Source organism: Mirounga angustirostris, unplaced genomic scaffold (assembly GCF_029215605.1).
Source record: "Mirounga angustirostris isolate CCGP_5_RB_7025 unplaced genomic scaffold, mMirAng1.0.hap1 SCAF_11, whole genome shotgun sequence".
Taxonomy (NCBI): Eukaryota; Metazoa; Chordata; class Mammalia; order Carnivora; family Phocidae; genus Mirounga; species Mirounga angustirostris.
In genome coordinates this window covers 90,363,865-90,385,721 of record NW_026991719.1, presented here as the reverse complement: position 1 = coordinate 90,385,721, position 21,857 = coordinate 90,363,865, and positions in this window count along the sequence as shown.

Here is a 21,857-nt window from a genome sequence, read left to right as displayed (position 1 = left end):
GTGGGGGCTGAGTTGTAAGGAAAAAGATGTGTGGTATTCGAAGGAAGTTCTTTCTTTGAGCCTAAACATTCTCTCCTGTTGGCCCTCCACCTTCCCCACACTCCCTTCCTCTCTCTCCCTTCTTCCCTCAGCCCTCCCCACCTCCCCCTCTTTTTTCTCTTTTTATGATTTCCTTCTTTCAACAGTTGCTGCTGAAAGCCTTCTCCACTCCAGGCTCCATGCTAGGGGCCTGTGGATACAGGGATGAAACAGGGTTTTCTGCCTTCAGGGTGCTCATATTGCAAAGCAGTGCATCAGCACCACCTAGGAACGTGTCAGAAATGCAAAGCCCCCACATACGCTGGATCAGAAACTCTGAGAGTGGGGCCCAGTGAGTCCTGTTTTAACAAGCCCTCCAGTGGATTTTGAGGCCCTCTCGCGTTTGAGAACCCCCGCTTTTGTGAATTCCATTTCCTTTATCCCCAGGACCCAGTGAGGACCTAAATAGCATATTATGATCTCCTGGGCCATTTGAATTCGAGTTTGCATCTTGTCCAGAAGAACAAAGAGGCTAGAAATTCTGGTCAGATCTCTATATGTTTAGTTTTCTGATGAAAGACTGCATTTCCAAGCTTGAGAAAAATCTTGCATAGGTAAAGACATACTGAGAATGAGTCTTTGCAGCTGTTGCAAGAGTCTGGAAGGAGACAGGAGGAGACCCAGGATTAAGGCCAGATCAGGGGTGGTAGAGAGGAAGGATGGGGCCAACGGGCTGTTGATACAGAAGTGTCAGGATGTGGTGGACCGGCTGGATACATGGAGGAGATGTGAGAGAAGGAAAGCCCCGACTTGACTTGAGTAATTCTGTCCTAGCTTCCCCTCTTCCTAGACATGATCCTGTGTTCCGGACAGCTCAGTAGCCTCCTTCTCATCCACCTCCTCCCCTGACTTGGGCCCTGGCTATGCGATGCTCATTCACACTTCACTCTTGCTGACAGAGTCTACCCTTTCTCTGCCCAGAAAAATACCCTCTGAATGCCCTTCCACATTCTCTCCACCTGTCTAAATCTCAGAGGTAGCCAAAACCTACCAGCAACGGAACTTAAGGCATATTTATAAGGAAAACAAACCCAAACATGGAGGAAAACTGGCAACTTTTCTCTCCTGAACTTTCCAGGGCAGTCCTGGTCTTATGTAATTTTTTTTTTCCTTTTCCAATAAAGGTGATTTGTTAAATATATAACTAAATGTGATTTCGTTTTTTAGACCTTTCTTAAAAATTTTATATAAATACACTCACAAATTGGAAAACATCCCTTGTCAGGACACACATCCGCACTGAGGGTTTGGAAAATCTGATCCCTTTCCGGGAGAGGTTTTCCCCAGGCTGGCTTGTCAACTCGTCTGGCCCCCCTCGCCTCCATCCTCTTGCCAGTGTTAGGAGAGACACTGCCCTTCCATCTCTAATCCTTGCTTTTCAATACTCCAAGACGGTCTTTCAGATCATCTGATTATATCAAGCCTGACTGCGTCAAGGAGACAGTCTTGAGTAAGTAGGTAATTTCTCTTTGAACCCGGGAGACTGCTGATTTTCTCCAATCAAGCAGACTTGGTTTAAGTTGTTGTAATCCCTCTTCCTTTTCCCCCACCTGCATGGCCCTGGATGATTTTGAAAATACTTTACCCAATTTAGAGAGGAAGTCCTCTCTAAATAAGTCCTGGAGGTCTGCATTATGTACCACTATTTACTATCGCCTGTAATGAACCAGTTACGCACAGAATTGCAGAAAGTCAAAGGTGGAAGGGCCCTTAGAAACCACTTGTCCAATGTTTCCCAAACTTCCCCAGGGATGTGAGTCAATTGGGCTACTTGCTACAAATACAAGTTCTGGGACCCCATCCCATTCCCACTTCATTAGCCTCTCCAGGATAGCGGCCAGGCAAACTGTACGTTTAACAAGAGCTTCAGTGATTCTTTCATCTGGGAAGTTCACAGCACTCCCCCAGACTTTTCTGTGGATGGAATCACCTGAAGATCTTGTTAAAATGCAGCTTCTGATTTACAAGGTTTGGGGTGGGACCCAGATTCTGCATTTCCAACAAGCCACCTGCTAATGCCCCATGCTCCTAGCCCGCAGACCACGTTTTCAGCAGCAAAACCTTATGTTCATTGTTCAGAAGAGGAGGAAACTGAGGCCCAGGGCAAGAAAGGAAGTTGCCCACATGTAGCACTTGGCCAAGGTCGACTAGCACTGAGGACTCCAGACTCCCAGGCCAGTGCTTTTTCCACATGACCAAGCTGCCTATCATCAGCAGCTACTAAAAGCAGCCCAGCTGCATTGGTACTGTTTCTAATCAAAGGCTAATTGGAAAAATGATGTTTCCTGAAAGGGGAGCAGCCCTGGCTTGTCTCAGTAATGAGTGGGCACACTGGCAGGGTGTGGGGGAAGACAAAGTGTGGGGGAGGGGAGAGAATTTACGTCTCATTTTAATTGAAGAAATGAGCCAAGTTCCCCTCATGAGGAGCCTGAGGGTTTAAGGTCACACAATGTCCCCCGCCGTCTTTCAGGAAAAGTACTAAACTAAACTACACCGAACCACCCAACCAAGCAAAAACCCATCATCCAGAGCCTCGGGAAAGGGCTATGACGGAGGTCCTGCAAGGAGCCGGGAGAGCCCAGAGGAGGGGCAGTCTGGTGCTGGGCTGGAGTGATGAAGGCTGCTAGATATTAGAGTTAGTATAATAAAGGATTAATGATGAAAAATGAGCTAAGAATTGCCCTGCCTGGAATAAATCTTCATGTTAATGGTCCCCTTCAGGCACAGGCTTCACTGAGGAGATGTAACCTGAGCTGAGGCTTAAACAAGTTGGAGTTTGTTAGGTGATGAGGGGAGGAGGGGAGGAGGGGAGGACGGGAGGACGGGGGCATGGCAGACAGGCCAGTGTGAACAAAGGCAACAAGGTGTGAGCCCTGTCCACTGTGTCCGGGATCAGAAAGTCCTCCAGTGAGGTGGACTGACCCCCGGGTGCAGAGGGCAGGCCTGTGAGTGGATGAAGACCATGTTGGGAAAGCGAAGTGGGGTTCAGTTGTTTGCTGCTAGCCACCGTCCTGGGCTCTGGCAGGGAAACAAGACGGGGTCCCTGACCTCCCAGAACTCCAAGGCTATAGCTAAAAGAGGGCGGTAATTCTAACAGGGCGCCGAGTGCTGTGACCTGAGAAAGAACAAAATGGCAGAGGAAGCACGTGGTCACCCAATTCAGCTTGGGGCGGGGGGGAGGTGAGGAGAACCTTCCCAGAGGAAGTGATATCTTCACGGAGGCTTAAAGATGAATACAGTTAGCCCAGAGGGGGAAGAATTTTCCAGGTTCGGAGGAAGAGCATACGGTAAGGCCCTGAGAGACAGCACTGTTTGGTGGAGCAACTGAAGGAAGGCCGATATGGCCCACGTGTGGAGTGTGATGGAGGAGAGGTGGTGAGAGATGACACCAGAGAGGCGGACAGAGGCCAGACCTCGTGGGGCCTGTAAGCCATATTAAGGAGTTTGAACTTCCCTCCTGAAGAGCACCCAGGGAGTCATTAAAGAGTTTTAAGCAGGAGAGTGAGATGAGCAGATAAAAGTTGTGGCTAGATCACTCCTGCCACTGCCAGGAGACTGGACAGGAGGGACACAGAGCTGGAGGCGAGCAGAGTGTGTGTGTTGCCGGGGCGGGGGCGGGGGGGGGCAGGCGGGGTTGTCCTGATCCACGGAAGAACTGATGGCAGCTTGGACAGGAGTGGGTGGCAGTGTAGACTAGAAGGAGGGAAAAATTGGCTCTCTCAAGAAGGTGAATCTACAGGCTTGGTGAAGGATTAAATCTGTGGGAGGGTGAGGGAGAAAGGTTTTGGTTCTGGATGGAGGGAAGTGAAGTAGGAGAATAGGAAGAACTCTGGGCCAGGAGGAGCTAAGTGTCTCTGAAAGGTGTCACTGAGGGAGGGACGTTTGGGGACCTCCCGTCAGGCAGTGGCAGACTCTCATAGAACCTGGGCTGCTTCTTTGGGCACAGGTCTACCAGAGGCCAGGGGCCAGTGAGGGACTTCCGTTTTCGAGGCCCCCTCGGTGCTGTGTGGCCTCTGAGTGGAATGGGTCCCTGCTGGGCATGCTGCCTTCTGGCTGAAGAGTCTGGGCCCAGAGGGAGGAACTACCCATTGCCTAGGTGGTGCGCCAGGCACTGAGCCCTGCACCGCACACACTTTATCCCGAACAAGGCTCACCAAACACCAGAGGGTGAGTGGTGCCATGCTCATATTGACAGATAAGAAAGTGGCTCAGAGGGGTTAAGTGACTTGTCAACAATCACACAGCCAGGAAGTGATGCTCTGGCAGTCTTTCCATTAGCCCAAATTGTTTCTCAGAGAAATGGTGACACATCTAATGGACTGTACACTCAGTCCTGCCACTATGGCCCCCGCAGAAGCAGGGTTTAAATGCGTTGCTGCCAAAAAAAATTTAAAAAATTAAAATAAATAAATAAAATAAATGCGTCGCTGCCTGGGACAGCAAAGAGGCTGCAAGTGGATTTGAGGCTGCCTTATCACAACACCCAAGGCTGAAGATGCTGCAGGCTGAAAAGGCAGACCTCAGAGGCATGAAGAAAGCAGCAAGAAAGTTGTGGGGTGTTAGAGGTGGATGGTACTTAGGGTAGAGCATGTTCTCTCTAGAAGCAGCCTGGAACTAATAGGGTAAAGACCGTGCAGGGTACACAAAGCTTGGACGCTGAGGGAGCATCACCGGGAGGATGGGAACTCAAGAACACGGAGCTCAAAGGACTTGGAGGAATCATCTAAGGTGGCCCCCATCGTGTTGGCATCCTTCTTGCTGGGTTCTTTCTCCATTTCAGCGCATTTCCCTTGTCTTTCAAAATGTGGGCTGGAGCATTGGACAGCACAACCTATAGCATGGGAGAAAATATTTGCAAGTCATGTATCTGATAAAGCGTTAATATCCAGAATACGTAAAGAACTCCTACAACTCGACGACAGCAACAACAAAACGATCCAGCTAAAAATGGGGAAAGGACTTGAACAGACATTTCTCCAAGAAGATATACGAATGGCCAACGAGCACGCGAAAGGGTGCTCAACATCCCTAATCAGGGAAATGCAAATGCGAAACACAATGAGATATCACTTCACACCTGTTAGGATGGCTACTCTCAAAACATCCTAGCCAATAACAAATGGTGACAAGGATGTGAGGAAATTAGACCCCTTGTGCGTTGCTGGAGAGCATGTAAAATGGTGTGGCTACTACAGAACTCGGTGTGGCAGTTCCTCGAAAAACTGAGAATAGAATTATCATATGACCCAGCAGTACCATTTATGGGTATGTACCCCAAAGAACTGAAAGCAGAGTCTCCACAAGATACTTGCACCCCCCTGTCCACAGCAGCAGTATTTACAAGAGCCAAAATGTGGAGCAACCCAAGTGCCCACTGACAGACAAATGGATAAACACAATGCGGTACCTATGTAGAATGGAATATTATTCAGCCATAAAAAAGAAGAAAATTCTGGTGCATGCTACAAAATGGATATGCCGGGAGGACATTACGCTAGATGAAAGAAGCCAGCCATAAGAAGGCAAATATGGCATGATCCCATTTATATGAGGTATCTACAGTAGTGGACTTCATAGAAGCAGAAAGTAGCACGGTGGTTACCAGGGGCTGGGGGGCTGTTGTTTGGTGGGTGCAAAGTTTCAGTTAGGCAAGATGAAAAAGTGCTAGCGACCGGTTTCACAACACCAGTGTGAGTATACTGAGCATTATCGAACTGCAGCCTTCAAAATGACTAAGATGGTAAATCTGATGTGTATTTGATCACAGTTACAATTTTAAAAAGATTTTAAATGCGGGCTGGGAGATCGGTATCTCTGGGAGTTGCTTCTCCGTCTAGAAACCTCAGCTCTCCCCTCTCTTAAGTTTTTCTGAGCTCTCCCCCTCAACCTCCTCCAGAAAACTTTTCCAGACAATGGGAAGAGTGGGACTGATTCTAGGAGCAGGCCACTTCCAAACCTCCTCCGCCTTCCCTCCCCAGCCTGCAGGACCTCTCCTCCTTTGCTTATACCCAGTGGATGTCTTTAGCCTGTTTCCAGCCTGTTCATGGAATGTGTGTTCTCAGAGGTCCTGGACGGAGGCTACTGACAAGAAGGAGAAAGGTGCGGACAGCTTGTTCCAGCCCTGTAAGTTACAAGGAGCTGAGCGCTTGTCCAGCAATCGCATAGCTTTGTAGATTTCAGGCAAGCCTCTGCTTCCTCTGAAGTGTTCTTTCACTGCAGGTACAACAACACAGTAAACCGCGATCCAAAAAAAAAAAAAAAAAAACCCTGTCCACCCGTGAATGGCGCTTTGTAAGCCGGTTAATGTATAACACTTTAGAAAGCCGGGCAGGGAGCATGTTTGCTTTTCCAACAGGAACCACATCAGGGGTGTCAGATGCCAATAATCCCAGGATTCTGTGGTCATAGGCTTTGAATCTGCAGCCAAACTTTGGCATCCAGACTTGGAGGCCGGTGATTTCCAACCTTTTCACCACCAAGGATCCCTTTTATTACTTTTTCCCCCGCGGGCCCCATGTTTGGAAAGATTTTTATCTAGCAAAGCTATTTTATTATGGAATAATTCATTTTCCCAATTTTTTACTTCCTCGGAGCTTCTGATCCACACGAGATAACCACACTGAGCTAATATAATTTCAGTCAAAAGCAAAGAAACATGATATTGTACTTAGCTCTTTGTGGCTTTGTCTTGGCTGAATGTACAGTTTCTATTAGCCTTTTTTCAATATTGAACGAAATACATCTTAAGGGCACCAGTCACTACTTTTAGAGACCTCTGGATTGAGAACTGCCAGTACCAGGTAGTGGGGGCACTGACAGGAGGACTATCAGCTTAAGAAGCTATGAAGCCCATGAACCCCAGATAGGACAGAATCTGTTCATCAGGAGGCCTTCCTGCTTTATTTCACTAGCTTAAGTGCTTTTTTTTTTTTTTTTTTTTTTTTGCCATGTAAAGGGAATGATGAGAGAGATCGTTCCCCAAATAGAAATAACAAACGTTTACCAAGCCCCTACCTAGGTGCCTGGCATTGTGATGGGACAAGTCCCAGACACAAGAGTCTGCCCTCCCCCAGGCCCTCTTCTTCCCAATTCCAGGCACGCTCCCTCTAGATCAAAGATCTTTGGTCATAGGGCATCTTAGAGGCTCCTCTAAGCCAAATGTCTCTTACCACACTGAATACAAATGGACGTGTCTACATGTTTACGGAATGCTCTGAAGGTCACGGATCTTGTCCTATTTTTCTCTGTATCTCTGTGTCTCCGCCAACCAGTGCAATGCAGTGCCTGGCCCTCAACAGGTGCTGGGAGAATGAACGACAGCGAGTTCTAGGCTGGATGAATAGTTGAACAACTGAGAATGGAAATGAGACCATGAACTCCTTAAGGGCAGACACCGTGTCTCATTTACTTCTGTGTCCCCAGTGCCTGGCGCGGTGAATGGCACAGCGTGGCTCCTCAACAAATACCCCAGTGAACGAACGAATGGGTGGATTCCGTAATGCATGATAACACATAAACCAGTTATTACAGGCACACAGGTCAGGGGCCGCAGGTAGAAGCCTCTTCGCATCATTGAATTTTTCTAAGTCGTCGCCCAGTGCCACCACGTCTCTGGCTAATCCTTGGCTACCACACTCCCTCCTGCGGGACTCAGTACATCTCCCCCGTCCCGCCCTGGCTCCCTCCTCTCCCTCCTACCTCAATCACCCTCCCACCTTGCTGTTGATTGCCTATATAAACCCACACGTACTCTTCCGATAGAGGAACACGGTTCAGAACCCTGGCACCCCATTTTGGAAAGGGCAATGACTCCTGTTATAAAAGCAGCTCGGAGAGGACAGAGAATGAATGCAGCCTAGACATGTCTCTCCCTGTGGTGTCACTGGGTGTAATTTAAGCAGAGGCATTCCTGCAGTTGTTACACCCAGGCAAGTGTGGGGAATGAAGCAGTTGTCTGTGACTGATTTAAACTGTGGTTTTTGACAACTGTGCCCTGGATTGAAGTGTCCCATCTGTTAAATTTAGTGTCCAAGGGAGCTGTGAACATGAGCTCTAAGAGCAGCAGCTTCGGTTCTATGGGGTCCTTGACAACTCGGGAAGAGTTTCTATCCCCAAACCAAATTGGGCATTTTCTCTGCATCTAAGGGCTGTTTAATTAATACAGTTATTCCTGGCAGGATCCTGGAATGCAGGAATAAGGTGGGCAGAACGTGGAGGGGGCAGTGAGGGAATGGCGGATGGGGGTGGGGTGGGGAAGAAGCCTCGTTTCAAGTATTTAAGAAATAACCAGGACTATCCTCAGGCAAAGGCCAGTGAAAATGCCCCCTTCTCAAATTCCCACCTCTACCTCCACCTTCACTCCGTCCCTGTTCCCCTGTTCTCTAAGCCTGAAGTCCCCTGACAACCCCTGCTTCCAGCAAAGCCATTGTAGGCTCCCATTCAAATTTAAACATTATTAAGACGTCATCAACCATTAATGTTTATTCTGAATTTGCCTATCAGATTTATACTAGTGACATGATAGAGCCCTGAGAAAAAGCCATGTGGTTTGGATGGAGGAAGGAAAAGGGAATAGGAGCGAGAGGAAAAGAGGCCTCCTAGGGAAGGTGATCCTGGGTGAGACTTTGCCAGTAATGAAAGGTGAGAGCTCTCTGTGCCGTGGGCAGGACGGAGCTGTTGAAGTTCAAGGAGAAGGGAGGGTGGAAGCTGCAGGTGAAGAGACCCAAGGCACACAGTTTCACCATCAGGGCGGGCCCTGGCTCACCATCTCCATTCCAGAGGCGCTTGATATGAAAGAACTTTCAATGATATTACCCATCCCCAGGGGCAGCCTTCCCAGCTGCCCCAGTCAACTAATCCATGACTGTCTCTACGGCTATATTTGGCCAGGCAGACTCCTGTGTCTACACATACCAGCTTGCGGAACTCACGTAAACTCCTAACTCCTCCAGATTTAGGCTCTACCCGGTCTACTCTCCCACTGTTTGCTAACATGAACTCTGAAACGCAGCCCCACCAGTCCCCTTCCGTGTTCTTCCCTGAAGCACATTCCCAGCACACACATTTCCACTTGACTGACTCGAGGCCTTAATCTCTGCGGATTGCTTCCCCCCTCCCTACCCCAAATGCTGACTTTCTCTCAGAGTGCCATTATCCTTCCAGGCCTAGCCGAGTCTCACCGATGGCACAAAGAAGTTCTTGACAACTCTAAATTCTATAAAACAGAAACAGAAATGCAAAGTGCAACATCTAATGGAGGATATAAACAACAAAATAGGCAATTAACATAAAAGTGTGATCAGTGGAGGACCTGTGCTCAAATCCGGGTCCTGCTACTTGGTAGCTGCGTAAGTATGGAGAAATCATTCAACTTCTTTGAACCTGTATCCTCATCTATAAAATGGGGCAATTCGCAGTACTTACCTCACTGGGCTAATGGAAAAATTCAATGAAATAATGCATGTGAAACACCTGGCACAGTTCTGCTCCCTTCTGCTCTGGGGCCTTAGACATGATCCAAGAGGCAGTAAGGGCTTAAGGAGGGAGAGTTTGTCCCTGTTTCTTGAGGCTGAAGATTCTGTTGGGATAAGCTTTGACAGAGAAGCAAAAATATACAGCCTAAAGCAAAGAACCTCTGGGGTGGAGAAGAAGAGAGAGAGTCTATAGGAGTTTGGGGGAAAGGAAGAGGCCTGACTGACTTCCTGGTAGAGGTGAGACCACTGGGGCTGTTTGCAAAGGAACAGTGGGAGCACTGTATTGGTTGAAGGCCAAGCTGGGTGAAGTACCAATTGGTAGATAGCAATAACTTCTCAGCTTCTAAAAAGGGGAGAGAGAGAGGGAGAAGAAGGAAGAGAGAGAGGGAGAGAGAGAGAGAGAGAGAAATACCCTACCTCCTCCTCCTCCACACCCATTCTGAAAGGCACAAACTACAGAGGCCTTTTAAGGGTATTTCCTACTGAGGGACAAGTACTACCAGTCACCACAAGGAAAGCAAGAAACTCATTGTAGGCCCTCATGAGAAGAGAGTCCCCAGATTACATTTTCTCTTGGACTCTTCCACTGTGAAGCCCTTAGTGCCCCCTTTCACTTCTGCCACCCTCACCACCTCTTCCCAGGAACTGATGTGTTCCATCATATTAAAAGTCAGCATACAGAAGAGCAATCTAAGTCTGGGACCACAGAAACCTTTACCAAGACTTGTAGCAAGCTCCTTAGCCGCCTTCAAAAACTGATATCCTCACTATAAGTATTTGGCTTCTCAAGTGCTCTTGTTCCTTGGCTACTGATTTTCTTCTCATGGTTCTCTGGCTTCAGGAGGTTTAATTCTCCAAGTTGGGTTCCAGTTAAATAGGAACAACTCTGCCAAGAATCTTTTAGTCAGAGGAAGTAGCAACATCACCCATCCTTGAAACCTACAACTTGACCTCTCCCATGGTCCCTGTCCTTAGGCACAGCCGCTGAGTGGCACCAAGGCACCAAGAAAACCTGCCTGGCATAGACCTTTGTCTGACACCTCACAACTGAGCTTCACTTGGCTCCTGAGGGGTGAGCACCAGCCAGCTGCAGCCAGTTCCCTGGCAGCCCTCCAGAGGAGTCCTTGTATCTGGGTAAAATTGTCTCATCCGTCTTACAAGTGTTTGTGGATGCCCCATTCCTGGGGCTGTCTACGCTCTTCTGAGTGGAATGTCTCAGGAGCAGACATCTATAGGGGAGGGAAGGGAAGGAAGGAAGAAGCTCACTAAGAATGCCTCTGGACCCCAAACTTGAGCCCAGCTAACCATGGTATATAAGACACAATGGACGTGGCCAGGCCTTGCTATCAGAAATCTTGGATTTGGATCTCAGCTCTGCCACGGAAAGACCCATCTTACTGTCGTGAAAGCTAAACGTGACAATATATAGGAAGTACATTGCACACACTGGGTGCTCCATCAAAGTTAGCTGAATCAGAGGTGCCGAGGAAAAATTTGCCTCCTGCGTTTGGAATATCAGCTCATTTTGGGGGTAGTGTGCCTGCATTCATTCTCTAAACCTGTTAATACCCATTCTCTCCAGTAGTCCATCACTCATACTCCTTTCCCTTTGCTACCTTCTTCTATTTATTTATTTATTATTATGTTCAATTAGCCAACATATAGTACTTTATTAGTTTTTGATGTAGTGGTCAATGATTCATTAGTTGCATCTAACACCCAGTGCTCATCAAAACATGTTCCCTCCTTAATACCCTCACCCGATTGTGCCAACCCCCCACCCCCCTCCCTTCTGTAACCTTCTGTTTGTTTCCGGGAGTCCAGAGTCTCTCATGGTTTGTCTCCCCCTCTGATTCCCCCACCCCTTCAGATTTCCCTCCTTCCCCTTATGGTCTTCCACACTATTCCTTATGTTCCACATATGAATGAAATCATATGATAATTGTCTTTCTCTGCTTGACTTATTTCACTTAGCATAATCTCCTCCAGTTCCATCCATGTCAGTGGAAATGGTAGGTGTTCATTCTTTTTGATGGCTGAGTAATATTCCATTGTACATATGAACAACATCTTCTTTATCCATTCATCTGGTGAAGGGCATCTTGGTTCCTTCCACAGTTTGGCTATTGTGGACATTAGCTGCTATGAACATGGGGGTGCATGCCCAGCAACCCCTTTGCTATATTCTTAAAGGAGCCAAGATTTAGCCAGACCTCAGGGTGGGAGCAGACCTCCTATGCACCATGAGGCAGGTCTCAGGTCTGCACTCTTTGGGCTTTGGTTTTCTCACTCCCTGATGAGTGTACTATGCTCCCCGATCTTTTTCCACCCCATACCCTTAGCCACTCTTCTCTCCCTGTCATGTTCAAGCCAGGCTTATTCTTCAAGGCTCAATTCAAACTCCTCATCTCATGAAACTTCCCTCCATGCGCTATCATTAACACGGCCTGCACATATTCACTTAACAAACTGGGTTGTAGGGGGCGCCTGGGTGGCTCAGTTGTTAAGCGACTGCCTTCGGCTCGGGTTATGGTCCCAGGGTCCTGGGATCGAGTACCATATCGGGCTCTCTGCTCAGCGGGAAGCCTGCTTCTCCCTCTCCCACTCCCCCTGCTTGTGTTCTCTCTCTCGCTGTGTCTCTCTCTGTCAAATAAATAAATAAAATCTTTAAAAAAAAAAACAAAAAACTGGGTTGTAGGAAATGTCCCTGTTTCATTTCTGTTTGGCTTTCCCCCTTCCCCAGGCAGAATGGAGGCAATCTGAGAGCTAGGGCCAGTCATACCTTCTCTCTCTCTCTCTTTTTTTTTTTTTTTTTTTTGATTTTATTTATTTATTTCAGAGAGAGAGAGCATGCACGCAAGCATGAAGCGGGAGTGGGGGGGCAGAGGGAGAAGCAGATGCCCCGCTGAGCAGGGATGTGGGGCTCCATCCCAGGACCCTGGGATCATGACCTGAGCTGAAGGTGGACGCTTAACCAACTGAGCCACCCAAGTGTCCCAGACCCTCCCTCTTCTTTTGTATCACTGCATTCCTTCTAGGAGGAAGCACTATGTTAGATGCTGGGGCTACAGAGATCAACTTGACACGTACCTGTTCTCAGAGCAGGGTAAGCACTGCAAAGAAACAGGTGAGAGGAGTGCTATGCCATTTGAAGTAGCTGGCCGGGGGAAGGTGGGCAAGGTAAAGAAAAGAGCCTGTGGAAGGGTCTGGGGAAAAGAGAAAGACATGTCTTGTTCTGGCAATGATTTGAATGCTGTATTGTGAGAGCTTTGGCTCTACAGTAGGAAATACAGGTGCAGGTGGAGAGTGAAGGCCCCTCTGAAGGGCCTGGCTTTTGAAGAGTCTGAATCATATGCTGTAAGTAACGGGAGCCGAGGGAGCTTTCTCCATCTTAGCAGTGAACACATTTTATATCAACTCTCTGTCCACTTGTCCGTTTATGCTACAACAGTGGTTCTCAACCAGGAATGCTTTTGCCTCCTTGGAGATATTTGGCCACGTCTGTGGATATTTTGGGGTGTTGTGACTTGGAGGATGCTCCTGGCATCTAGTCAGGAGAGGCCAGGGATGTTGCTAAACATGGTACAATGTCCAGACCGGGCCTCCACAACAAGGATGAGAAATCCTGTCCTACAAGAAGATTATTATTATTATTATTGTCTGTATGTCTAAGGCCCAGCAGGTTCTCAGACTTCATGAGTGCTTGAGCGCTTAATAAATATTGAATGAATGAATGCATGGCTGATGTAAGATCCTTTTCTGGGACAAGTATGTATCTAAATAGATGCTAGTCTATTTAATTACTCTCTTTCCCAACACATTCGGTGCGTGTCTGTCTCCATCTATTAGAAGGTACCTCCGTGGGGGCAGGGACTCTGGCTTGTCCACACTGTTGTCTCCCCAGCAGCTAGCTGAATGCCTGGCAAATATTAGGTGTTCATAAATGTTTGTTGAATCCATGAATGGTAGGCTTGATGGGTGGGGTTGGGGATAGAGACCAGAGGAAGCCAGGGTTTGAAGTAGTTGGGATTCCTCCCTCTTCCCTGGTCATATGCAGAAAGGGGAGACTGAGAGCCGCGAAGATCTTTGAAACCCACTCTCTCTTTTGGACCATGACTCCCAGTTTGGGGAAGTTTAATTATGGTGTGTCTCGGCACGGATTGCTTTAGGTTTATTCGGTTTGAGGCTCACTCAGCCTCTTGAATTTGTAGCTTTATGTCTTTTGACAAATCTGGAAACATTCTCAGCCACTCTTTCTTCGAATATTTTTTCAGTCCCATGCTCTTTACTGCTTCTTTCTGGGACTCCAATGATAAGCATATTAACTCTCCCGTTGTTTTTGTTTCCAAGTACAATTTTTTTTTAAAGATTTTATTTATTTATTTGAGAGAGAATGAGATAGAGAGAGCATGAGATGGGGGAGCGTCAGAGGGAGAAGCAGACTCCCCGCCGAGCAGGGAGCCTGATGCGGGACTCGATCCCGGGACTCCAGGATCATGACCTGAGCCAAAGGCAGTCGCTTAACCAACTGAGCCACCCAGGCGCCCCCAAGTACAATTTTTTAATGAACTCTCCTGTTACTGTTTCACAGGGCCCTGAGGCCCTGCCAGCTTACTCTCTTCAGTCTATCTTGTCTCTGTTACTCAGGTTGGGTAAATTCTATTGATCCGTCTTCCCGTTCAGGGAGTCTATCCTATCTCCCCTCTATGTTGAGCCCGTCCAGTGAGTATTTTTTTTTTTTTTTTTTTTTTTTTTTTTTAGTTACTGTTTCTCAGTTCTGTAATTTCCTATTGGTTCTTTTTTTTTTTTTTAAAGATTTTATTTATTTATTTGACAGAGAGAAACACAGCGAGAGAGGGAACACAAGCAGGGGGAGGGGGAGAGGGAGAAGCAGGCTTCCCGCGGAGCAGGGAGCCCGATGCGGGGCTCGATCCCAGGACCCTGAGATCTCCTATTGGTTCTTTTTTACGTTTTCTGCATCCTTGCTGATATTTTCTTTTCTCTTCTTTCTTTTTTTTTTTCTTTTTTGGTTTCACGAGAATGCATAATTGCTTGCTGAAGCTGAGGAGCTGAGCCTCGCATTGCCTTGTTCAGTGTCCTTGAGGCAGGCTGGGGGTGGAGACTCAGCACACCACTGCCCTACTCCGAGGAGGGCAGTGGAGCACTGATTGTTTCTGCCAGGCAGAGCACGGCAAATCAGCCCCCCACTCAGCCCCTTGGAACCCCCAGGGGAGCGCTGTACAGTGGTTCCATTGGTGTTTCATGGTAGTAGGGTGGGTAATGCCCCCCCCCCAAATGCGTTCTATTGTTAGGTGACCATTTTCTTAATCCTTTGGCTACGGGGAACAGGCTTTCTTGAAATTTTGTTTTGGTCTGTTCCTGTTGGAAGTTCTGGGTTGGGGGTTTCCTGCAGTGTCCTTTCTGGTATATAGGGGAGATAATAAGAGAACACAGGCTATGTTGTTCCTCAGGTGCTAAGGTCCTTAGCTTGTCTGCCTTCTTCCCACCTTTCAGTCTTTCTATGATTGTTTATTGTGTCAAGTCCAATGTTTTTTAGTTGTAGGAGGGAGGGCCTGGGAGGGAAGAACGGGACTTCTCTATCTTGGCCAGAATCGGAGGTCTAGGGCATGAATTTAACCCTTATTTCTTATTCTGGACATTCGATCAAATCAGTCACCACATGCTAGGAGAGACTTTGGGATGTGTGTGTCATGATCATGTCTTACACTTCTAGAACTCATGAGAGCTTTCAGAGTGTGGTCACAGCCCTGATCTCATCTGGTCCTCACAGTTCAACGAGATAAGTACTATTGCTATGAGGTCCACTTTGTGGGTGAGGAAACCGACACAACCAGAGATTCATTAATTGCTCCAAGAGTAGCAGAGCTGGCGTTTGAACCCAGGCCTCCGGGCCATCGTGGAGAGTTGCCTTCACCGCACACATTGGGATGGCCACCAGCCTGATCTGCTTCTCACCGGCCAGCCTCCCTCCAACAGTTGGCACCCAGGGCTTTCCAGCCCACCTTCTGCCTCTGGACTCTTGCTATATCTGGTCTAAGCCACGGCACTGCAGCCGACGAGTCAGTGGGATTTTCCAAGTGCCCGGTTCCGTGACTTTACGATGAATAAGTCCCCAAAGGCCACTTGAGCTTCAGTCATCTCCGTCAGTCCAGGTCAGCAGGGAGGGGCCAGAAGGGGGTGCTTGTCTGAATTCTCTAGATGTTGAACCTGTGAAGATTTAGCAGCAATGTTCCCTGGGGCCGGGACTTGTGCAGTCACATGAACCCCTCCCTCCCCCAAGGGAGGCCCAGTGCCTGCTTTCATGCTTGCAGTCACCACCTCGAAATTCCTTGTACGTTTGGAACAAGAGGCCCCTCATTTTCATTTAGCACCGGGCCTCACAAACTATGTAGCCGTTTCTAGCTGAGGTCCATCGTCAGCAGGTCTCTGGAAGCAGGGTTCAGTCTCCCAGAAAAGAGCAGAGGAACCTGCAAAGTTATGGCCTTGAATGAGAGGCCTCCAAGCGTGAAATCTGTTCCTTCGAATTTCACACCACACTTCCATTCTTTTGCCCTCGGTCAGGCTCAGCGACCCGTGTGAACTTTCTCCCTGAGCTGAGAGTCCCACCACCTCCAAGTCTTGGCTGCACTGCTCTGATCTACCAGGGTCACTGCAACTTCGTCTCCAAAAGCGATGGCTGTGTGATTAGAGAGAATATGTTTGATGTACCTACTAACCTTCCCCCTACACATACTCTCTTTTTTTATATTGAAATATTTGAGATAATTGTTGATTCTCCTGCAGTCACAAGAAGTAGTACAGAGAGATCCTGTTGATCATTTCCCCAGTCTTCCCCAAAGGGACCATTTTGCAAAACTCTAGTATATCCCAACAAGGATATTGATATTGATCCAATCCACCAATCTTATTCAGACTTCCTGTTTTGCTTAAGCTCATCTGTGTGTGGATTTGCTTCTGTACGATTTTATCACACGTGGGTTCCCGCATCCACCACCATGGTCAAGATTCGGAGCAGTGCTGTCACCTCAAGGATCCTTTGCGATAGGATCCTTTCAAAACCGTGCCCACCTCCCTCCTGCGACCCCCTTCCCCACCTGTGGCACACACTGGTCTGGTTTCTATTTCTGAACTTAGCACATCTGGGCTGGTTGCAGGTCTTGCTATCACAACATCACCTCTGTTTCTGCCCGTGTGTTCTTCCCATGAATTCGTGGCCATTGAAATGGGTTAATAAAACAAGATGTATCACGAAAAGTCTTCATATCCCCTATCAGTCGATGGATATTTTCAATTTTAGAGGCAACACCGTCCCAGAGAAAGCTAGAGGACTTTAGAGTTAAGAATTGTTGTTTCAAAACAAAACAAAACAAAACAACAAAACAGGGCTCCATTCTTTCTTTCCTGTGTGGCCTGAAGCTGGATACTTAACACCCCACCACCATCACCCCACCCTCCACCCAGCATCTCCCCTACCTCTGCTAACCTGGAAGAACAATCCCTTGTTTTTGTGAAGATTAAATGAGATAGCCCAGGAAAGCTTCCAGTCTCTTCTTTCTTGGCACCAGCTGAGGAGGGGGAATGGCTCTAACAGAGTGAGAAGTCGAAATTGTCGTTTTTCTAAATGCAGTTTTAATACTCGCAAGTATTTACAACAAGGGAAAAACAGGACAAGAATGACTATACAACTGGGACTTATAATTAGCTTAATGAGACTTCTAAAGAGCTCTCAGAGGGAACTGGGAAAACTCCTTTTAACTATGTCAAACAAGACCTCGTCCCATCCCCCACTCCCTCTTCTAACATCGAGGAGGGCTTAATTAGTTTAGCAGCTCTTTTCTTTCAAGATCTGGCCATAACAAGCTACAGCCTCCCTTAGTTCAATTTTTTTTTTTCCCAAAAATCCTAAATTAGCGGAGGCCAGATGAATGACATTTTCCTGGGATTGAAAAAGATTCCTTTCCCCCCATGTTGGAAATGCTTCATAGTTCTGTTTGTTTCCAACCCCCTCTCAATCTTTACTTCACTCTCAGGCTCAGTGACAGCTCAAGGCTGTCTCCGCCCTTTTTGTTCTAATTCTATAAGCTTTCCCAGCACTTAAAGGGCTGTTTATGGATGTGTAGCTCTGACAAAGAGATGCTATCATTTCTTTCAGACCTCCCCTGTGTCTCGAGTTTTGAAATCTCAGAAGACAGTTCTACTTGATTCTCTAAGCACTTTGTGTGAGGGTGTGATGGACCCATCTCGGGGGCTCCTGCTAAATTGTGACTGACTCCCATTTGGAACGTCTCTGGACCCCACTGACAAGGGTTTCCTGCCCTGTGTTTCACACCAGCAAGTGCGCAAAAGGCAGAGCTGCTGCCCTCAGCGAGTTCGCAGTTTGAGGAAACTCAAGTGTACACATGAAACAGTTGGACAGTGATCAACTAGAACCCCGCGTGATATGATGCTGACCCCAAATGAGACGATTATTCGGTGGTTGCTGAGCAGTCCGTGAGGGAGGAAGGAGGCGTCACAGAGAAAGCAAGGCTGGAGAATCAAAGGATAAGCAAGACTTGGATGGACGGAGGGGTTGGAAAAGACAGTCTGAGTCTGGGGACATTTGGAGTAAAAACATGGGAGTAGGATTGAATCATGCCATGCGTCCAACCTCCCTGTGAGTTCTGGATCACCTCAGTTTCTGACTCCTCGCCTTGCCTTCTGTTTGTGATCTTGCCTACTCTCACTTGAGTACCTAATGCTCAGTTCTCTGGGGGCTTAAGTCTTGGACGGCATCTATATCCAAAGCATCATCCTGAGCCAGACTTCGGCAGCCCTGAGTTTCCTACCCCAGAACCAGCCAGTGGTGGTTGCGTTCCTGAAAACGTTGTCCAGCCCTAAGAAATGGAACACAGAGGCAAACTAGACCAGCGCCAAGGAGTAGTAGTGAAACCAATCATGGCAAATGGCTAAAATGACATCCCTCGGCGGAGGAAGGGCCTCAGTGACCAAGCAGAGGAGTATAGATTTGATATAGTCAGAGATTAGGAACCACTGTAACCATTTATTTAGGGATAGAGGTTTCCTTTGACTAATATTGAGAAACTAGAGCCCTTTAGTTGACAAGGCAAATGAGTTGCTTCCCTTAATTAAAGGAAGTCCTGCCGACAGCCCAGTGAAACATATTTTTGTGTTAACCAGGCCAACAGGGAAGGAATCCAATTTACCCCCTCCCAAAGTCTTGGTTGAACTCCACCCCACACTGGCCCAAGGCTATTTGGTTTGGATGCTGCCGGTCCATCCTCTTCCGTGGCTTCTGTTCACACTCTCACTGGCCTTGGGGGATTGTAATGTCAGAATAGGCAAGGACTGCCGTTCGCTGGCCAAAACCAAATGGTGCTGCCCCATACTGCTGCCCTCGCTGCACTAACGTGATCCTCCCCACCCCCCACCGCTACACACACACGCACACGCACGCACACACACTGGGTGCAGCTGGCTTTTCCCCACCACAGAACTCAGTTTTACAATCTAGGGTTGGAAGATGCCCAAGATGAGAGAAATGATTGGGCTGGGAATGCGGTCGGAGGATGCAAAAAGGCAGAACCCAAGACTTGGGTGAATGCTGAGATGGAATTAGTCAGAATCTATAGCATTTTGGAGAGAGTAGCCAGCAACTCGCTCCACAAATCCTGGGCTCCTGGATCAAAGGCTCCTTACCACTGTCCCCACAAACTTCTGAAGGAGGTCAAAACTTCTGAAGAAGTAAAATGTACCACTTTACCCAGAATATGAAACAAACAAAAAAAAAAAATAGTACAGACAGAAAACTTTTACAAAGTCTACAGATGGTGGACCTCTAACTCCCTGAGGGCTGAGATCATGTTTCTTATTGTTCACCATTATGTCCCCAGGATCTGACATTGGATCTGGCATACAGTAGGAGCTCAGTAAATGTTTGTTGAATGAAAAATGGATCTCAGTAATAATAATGATAATGATAATGATAATAATAATAATGACAGCATTAAGTATTCGTTGAGTCCCAACCATACGCCAGGCAGTGTTCTAAGTACTTCACATGCGTTAACTAGCTGATGGAATCCTCACAACAACCCTCTAAAGTAGGCCTACCATTATTCCCATTTTCTGGAGCAGGAAAGCAAGGCTCAGGGGGACTGGGTCTTGCCCAAGGGTATACAACTAGTTAGCACAGAGCTTGAAGGAATGGCTACTTCCTTGGGGAAAGAAGGAACACGCTGGCGATCTCTTGACCTTTTGTGGTCTCTTAGCATTCATAACGATCAATCAAGTGCACTACGAGGCAAGACCCTAGGTAACTATTCTTTATTATTTCCCCTGCCTGGGATGCTATCCTCAATTCCCTCTTATCATCCTACCACATATGCACACATTGCTCCCTTCTTCCTATTCAAATCCTACTCATTCTTCAAGAGCCAGCTCAAATTTCACCTCTTTTACTAAGCTTGTGCTGAGGAGTCTTGCTCTCTCCCACTTTGGAACTCATATAGCACCCATGGGCCATACCACTCATTTGGTCCTCGAAAGCTACTTAGCATGCTGGTTAAGAGCCAGATTTTAGAATCAGACAGAGCAGGATTTAAATTCCAGCTCGGCCAATTTACTAGGTGTGTGACTGTGGGCAAGTTACTTAACCTCTCCATCCAGGAGCATGATCTTTGAACTGGAAAGAGAATTACAGCCCGAGATAGATGAGGAGATAATAAGGCAGTACGTAGCTGCCTTCAATGAGTTCAAGTTTCCAGACCCAGACAAATTACATCCGAGGCTACTGAGAGAATGTGCAGATGTGATCCCAGAGCCAGTCTTACTAACCTTTGAGAAATTATGGCAAAGGGAAGAGGTGAGAGAGGCAAAGAGGCAGGCAAACGTTGTGATTTTCAGCAAAGGGGGGAGTGGTGCTTCAGGGCTCAAGATGTAGATCCTGGAAACTGCAGATCAGTGAGCATGGCATTGGTCTTTGGCAAAAGTATAGAATGCACTATTAAGCAGGTGATTTTTAAGGCTTTAGAAAGGGAGCGGAAATCACTAGGGGTAAGCATGAACTCACTAAAAGCAAGTCATGCTTCACTAAACCCATTTCCTTTTTTGAATGGGTATCTAAAAGGGTAGACGAAAGGAAGGGGAGGACGCCAAGGTTACGGTGCAGTGTTCAGTCCTGGACTCGATCTCTTCAATAATTGTATTAGTCTGGTTGATCAAATATGCTGATAAAAGAATCTTCCTGATATAGAGTGTGCACTGCGAGTGGAGGTGACAGCGCCCCCAAGAGGGCAAAAACTGCTTCTTGGGGAGTGAAAAAAATTTTTTTATATACAGAGCACAGATATGCATAGGGTACATAAACATAAGTACAGCATATCTGTGCTATGAAAAGCCCATAGAAAATATTAGAGAATACGGTCTTAAAAGGCCCTTTACGGGTGTGATCATGAAAAGAAGTTTGAGAAACAGTGATATAGAGAATATGTTTTACATGAAAGACTCAAGATCTAAATAAAATTCCAAGGGATACACTGAAATAAAAAGTAAACAAGGAAATGGTTCTTGGGAATGCATGTAAAGCCCAGCATCTAGGTTAAAATAAAAGTCAGTTGTATAAGCACAGAATCAGGCAAATAATAGTAGTTCATACAAGAAACAGAAGACGGATTTTTTAAAGATTTTATTTATGTATTTGACAGAGAGAGTTGAGAGAGAAAGAGAGAGACAGCAAGAGCGGGAACACAAGCAGGGGGAGAGGGAGAGGGAGAAGCAGGCTTCCCGCAGAGCAGGAAGCCCCATGCGGGGCTCAATCCCAGGACCCTGGGATCATGACCTGAGCCGAAGGCAGACGCTTAACGACAGCCACCCACACGCCCCAGAAGACAGATTTAATTGAGCTACAGGATCTGCTCAGAAGACAACCAGAATGGCCAAGATCTGGAAACTGTATCCCATTAAGCATGGCTTAAGTGAACTGAGGCTATTTAGGAGGACAGAAGGCTTGGGGTGACATGACAAATATTGTAGTCGTCTGTCATGTGAGAGAGGAATTAGAAATCGTTTGTGTGGGGGCGCCTGGGTGGCTCAGTTGGTTGGGCGACTGCCTTCGGCTCGGGTCATGATCCTGGAGTCCGGGATCGAGTCCCGCATCGGGCTCCCTGCTCGGCGGGGAGTCTGCTTCTCCCTCTCCCACTCCCCGTTTGTGTTCCCTCTCTCGCTGTGTCTTTCTCTGTCAAATAAATAAATAAAATCTTTAAAAAAAAAAAAAAGAAATCGTTTGTG